The sequence below is a fragment of the Cryptomeria japonica genome, chromosome 6 (genome assembly GCF_030272615.1).
Source record: "Cryptomeria japonica chromosome 6, Sugi_1.0, whole genome shotgun sequence".
NCBI classification, from domain to species: Eukaryota; Viridiplantae; Streptophyta; class Pinopsida; order Cupressales; family Cupressaceae; genus Cryptomeria; species Cryptomeria japonica.
Genome location: NC_081410.1, coordinates 192959714 through 192965746, shown reverse-complemented (window position 1 = coordinate 192965746; position 6033 = coordinate 192959714).

Genomic DNA, 6033 nt, shown 5'->3' with positions numbered 1-6033 from the left:
GATCTGGGGAGGCTCAATATGCATAGAGGCAGAGAACATCAACTACCATTTTTGGGGATTGCATGATGCATTCATCAACAGTGTGGAAGTGGAAAGCGCAGTGCCGATCATAGGAAGAAATTGCAGTTGGAGTTGAAAAAGAGGGAGCCTAATATTGAATACCAAATGGGCGTATGACGTAGTATGCAAAAAAAATGTGTCACTGACCGGGTCTATATGAAATATGGCAAGAAAACACGTGATGAGCTTCCTACCGAAGGGAAGGAAGAGATAAAGGAAGCAATGCGAGTGTACGACAACAGTCCGGTTAGGGAGGCGAGAAGGAAGAAGGTTTTAGAGTTACTACAAAGAAAGAATATTGCAACAGAGGTAATTTTTTAGTGATAGTATTTTTTAACAGTTTACTAAATTCCTTTAAACATGTGAAGAATGACTTATGGAGGTATCCTATCCTGGTGCCCAGCTTTTAAGTGACAGTGCAGGCCATGGAGAGGAGGTTCTGTCATCGAAGGCTAATCGCGGAACAAACATGCCATTGAATGAGGCTGCATCTGTTTCATTGGGGAAGCAAAAAAAGAGGAATGCTGCGAAAAAATCAAGGCGGGCTTCAGGTCATCAAACAAAAGAGGGTGCACCTGTTTTGTCAGGGAAGCAAAAAAAGAAGAATGCTGTGGAAAAAAGAAGGCGGACTTCACATCCTCAAACAAACGTGCCAGCCAATGAGCTTGCATATGATTCGTCGAGGAAGCAAGAAAAGAAGAATGCCGCAGAAAAAACTAGTCTGATTTCAGATGACACGACACATTTGTCATCGAAGGTGACTGTCTATTGGCTTGTCCATATGTGTGTTTTCATTGCATGGTATGCTTTGCACTACACTGTGTAGTATGTTGACCATTTCATCCATGTCATTGTAGGGTGATGGGGTCCGTGGAGGGAGAATGGACTGTCCTGTGGTATTGGATGACACAAAATGCAGTGTGCAAAAAAAATTAAGTCGAAAACCTCGGGCGTCTGTTATGTATAAGTCCGTTTCGTCAAAGAAGCTGAAGGAGACGTCGAATGAAAAATTGGGTGCATGCAGTGCCGAGAAGATTGTGGAGTAGTCTCGTGACTTGGGCCAAATGATGGACGATACGAGAAAAGAACAGTCAATGCAGTTGCCTGATGACACCGTGTGTAGTGTTCCCAAAAAACCAAGTCCAAAATCTCGGACGTCTGTTAGGAGGAAGAAGGTGAAGGAGACGACGATTGAAAAACTGAGTGAATGCAATGGCGAGACGATTGCAGAGCACCCTCCTCAACTGGGGCAGAGGTTGGGGGATAGCTGCAAAGATGAACAGGTAATGCGGTGCCATTGTGCATGACATGTAGTGCTATATCATGACATGGTGTGTTATACTATACAGTAACTCTTTTTTTATGCAGTTGGCCGCGGTATTGGACGAGAAACTTCAGAAGTCTATTTCGAGGGAGAAATTGAAGGAGACGGTGAATGGAAATTTGAGTGCATGCAGTGGCGAGAAGATTGCAGAGGAGTCCACTCAATTGGGGCAGACATTGGAGGATAAGAGCAAAGATGAACAGGTATTGGGCTCTTCTTTTGGATAACAGGCGGTGAGGGGTAGTGTTATGCTAGAGCATTTTTTATGATGTTGTGGTTTGTGTCCATTATCTGTGTTCCTGTTATTGCCTCAGTCGTGTAAAATTCATTGGCCTTGGTCCAGTAGTGTTCGTAGGCGTATGGGTTTAATGTGTACTTACACTCCTGTACAATGTGTCACGTTTTGCAGCATAATCCGATAGAAACAAGCATTGACAAAGAGTCTAGGGGAAATGATGATGGATGTACAAATGTAGACCGTGACCACGATGGGGGCAATGGGCTGGGAGAGACAACTACTCCAGTACTATTGTACTGCATTGGCATGGATTCATTTGACTATGTTTGATCGAGATGTATAAAGAATTTTATTTGAGCGACTGTGTCCACTCGTTACTGATGCAGGAAACCGTGGAAGACAAAGAAGAGTGTGCCAATGAAGATGCTCATGCTGTTATTGTTGGAGTTGAAGTCCACCTACTCCTGGACAGGGCAATGGTTGGGGAAAGCATTGTTGATGGCATAGGGAAGGGTGTAACGTGTCATACTATTCCACTCCCACGACATTGTGCTAAAGTTTGCATCGTCAAAGTCTTTGATGCAAATTCCCAACAGCCTTTCCTAGGTGTTGGCTCCCAAATCAACAGATTGGATAGGTTCTAAGGAAATGCCAACTCCTATGGTCAAACCCTCCAATTGACTTGGCCAACTTATAGAGTGAACCTGTTTGGTTGTTAACTCTCTCACTTCAGGCTCTGCAGGACCTAGGCGGGTATACCTATTCACCAGTTGTTTTTAATGACCGGTGTTTTTTTATAGCAGATTAAGTGTCCTGATCTGGTTTCCTCCTATCTCAGAATGGCATAAGTTCCTAGGACGGAGATATAGTAGATGAGTTCAAGATTGTTTTTGTAGAAGCTATTCGATCTATGTTACCTACTTAGTTACTTCTATTGCTTTAAAATAACATATGATGAATATGGTGATAAGTGTAATTTGTAAATAGCCAGTGCCTTCTTCGTTGCTTGGGCTACAGAGTCATTATATTTTCTTTAGGACTTACTGTGCGAACTTGTGAGACAGTTTTTAACCCACCCCTTTATGGACCTATCGGTTATTATTTCTTATGAGATCAATTGAATGCTTATATCATAAGTTGCTTGAATGAGTTTAACCCTACCTTTAAGGGACCATTCAAGTAAGCACTGCGAAGAACAATTATAATTCACAAGCAGAACTTTTATTTCAACCTTATAACATACAACATAAATTTCATTTAAAGAATATGAATAACCTTATCTCCTTCAGATAATATCACAAGCGATTTCCAAAAACAAAATGAAATAATCCACAACACATACACAAAGAAAAACGACCGGTCATAGCATGTATTCCATCAAAATTTGTATAACAGAAAACTTACAGATTGTCATACATTGCTGTCTTGTTCCTCTCATATCTCTTATTCCAATATTACAAAAACCTCTCTCACATATATATGAGAGCAAAAGTCATTTATGAAAAGACGTGTCTTTTCAAAATACTAATTGTTAATTTGAATATTCCTAACAAACTTAAGTAAAAAGAGATTAAGAATTCCTAAATGATGAATATAGTGATCCTCTTTAAAAGTCTTGATCTTAACACTCTACTTCTTCAATTCTTCTACTTGTGAAAGGTATTCGAAGATCATCTGGTTGATGGTAGGGGCCATGTCTTTGCTTTGATCCAACCTTGACAGAGCCTGATCCTTGATGCTTACAAGTTCATTCCGCAAATCTTCCATAGACATTACTCCTCCTTCTTTATAAAACGAGGGCATTCCAATAGGGCTCCCATCATCCAATTCTTTAAGATCTCCTTTTAGCATATCTTTCTAATTTAACATGATCTTCTATATATGAAGTCCCTTTAGCCTTCTCCTCTGGCATCATCACATCAACACTGTTTATCACCTCATGCAATCGTGCTTTTAACCTTTCATGCTCTCTTAATGCTTTTATGGTTCCAGTGTACACCTTCCAATAATGTTCGACATGTATAAGCATGGTGTTGAATCGGTGTTCAATGATGTCATTAACCAATTTATCCATCTTTTGCTGGATATTATTTACCTGTTTGGTAGCCTTATCTGCTTGATATTTCCAATACAAAACATCAGAAACATCATCCAAGCTCTTTCCTGTGGGATATGGGGCATATTCATTCAAAGGAGTCCCTGTCTCAAGTTGTAATATTTTCGTTTGTAACTTCTGATTCTCCTCTTTAGATCTTTCATACAAGCCCTTATAGGTAATATTTTCCCTAACCAAGAACTTTGTCCGATCCAAATTTAATTTGGCTACATCCAGGTTCAACTTTGCAGTGACCCTAGGGTCAGTCTTTCCAACCTGATGAATCATGAGGTGTCCAAAGGTTTCTTCGATATCCACAATAATTGGTCTTTTTCCTTTCGGATATAATGCCCATTGAAGGAGAGCCTTTTGATCAGGATCATATTCGGAGCCTAGGAATAATTTATCTATCTCTTGAGGCAACACTTGTTGATTCAAGTCCTGCTTCTTCAAGAATCCATCAAACAGAAGTGCTGAATTTATGTCCCAACCAGAAAAGATGATAACACCAGCCTCTTTTAATATTTTCCTCCCTTTCTCAGGGGTCATATCTTTCATGAGGGTATCAATTTCATCCTGTAGTCTTTTCATCTATTCTTCTTCTGGTTTTCCAGCCATACTTCGTTTCACATGAGCCCCTTTATACTGGTACAAGAATGAAAGGAATTCCCTTGAAGAAGCAAATCCGTCATCAGCAACAAAGTCTTCATGCTTTGTCATCCTTATATCAACTACATCTCTAATGTTAAATTCACCAGTGTCCACATCCACCTCTGCTTCAAAACCAGGGGGATAATCTTCTCTAGGAGAGTCAACAGGGATGCTACTAGCAGCTGATTTCGGTGACATGTGAGCCAATGGTTGACTATCCTTTTCAGTGTTGATAAAATGAAGGAATTGTGGGGGCACTCTATGCATAATCTCCACTTCATGTTGAAGTAGCCTTTTGGCTATCTCCAAAGGATCTTGGAGGTTTCCAAGTAAGTCTCCATCCACCATCCCCCTTGCACTTTTCCATTTGAAGGCTTCCCAAGTCATTTCGCTTCTTTCTCTCAAAACCCTGGCCTCTTCCCTTTCAAGGTTCTTGATTAAATCATCTGGCATTTTAGCCGCATGTATTCCGGCTTTTAGTTTTTGTGATGCCCTGGCAGCTCTTATATATCCCTCAGGATCAAAGTTCTCTCTAGGATCACCCAAAGTCATGCCATAATAATCTAATTTATTTTGAAGTAAATGATAGCTTTTGGAACTTTTAACAATAAAATCAGAAAACACCAATAACCCTGGCACAATGGATTGTTTACCAAAATCCGTAAGATGTTTGGCACTGACAGCAGATAATTGTCTCACAATCTCTAGGCTAGCCACCCTATTTGGTACTGTAATTGGAAGCATGTATGGCTTTCCTTCATACCCAAATATCCTGATTTCTGTATGATTAAGGTGGCAATACCAGTCACCCCAGTTGTGATCAATCTAAGACTTTGGAGAGAAGTCTTTTGGCCTGAGGAATCTCTTAATTTCAGGGGACAGAGTATAATCTCTATGTTGTCCAAAGGCCACACTAAGAGGTTTCACAAAATATTCCTGAAAGTGCCAATATTGATTGTTTATGAATCTTTGATCCCATGCAGAAACCCACAACTGAACTGGTTTCTTCAAACCATTCTTATCATAAGCTCTGATGCTGAAATCATCTGACCAGAAATTGATTTCTTGTCCACAATAAAGAATGATGTGCATCAATAAAGAATACAATGAGAAATGGACATTTACAAGGTCTCCTTTCAACTTTTCCAACCCATGATTTAGGGCTTCTGCAACATAAGTGGCATAGTCAAATGACCTAGGGTCTTTCAATTGTAAATCAGCACACAGAACCATAACCCCAATATCCATGAGAGGATGGGCCTCTAAGCCTAATACTTGGGCTGCAACATAGTATGTATACTTAAAATACGGATGAAATTGGTTGACATCAAATGGCACCTTGTCATCTTTACTGAATGGAACAAAGGACCCCCCTACTTTTGGCCGATGAATGGGTAATCTCCACGTCCTGTAGATGTCTTCCAAGTTAAAGAATTCTCGTGACAGTTTCTGCATATCAATTTTCTCTTCTACTTCCCAGTCTAGATCAAATACCATATCAATAGTCTGTTTGTTAATCACCACCAAGGGATTCCCTCGGTAGTCACATATGGTTTTGGTTCTTGGATCATAGCAATCTACCAGAGCTTTCATTAATTCAACATCCACAAATACATTCGGGACTACCAATTTCCCTAAGTTTTCTTCCATATGTTACTTATGGGC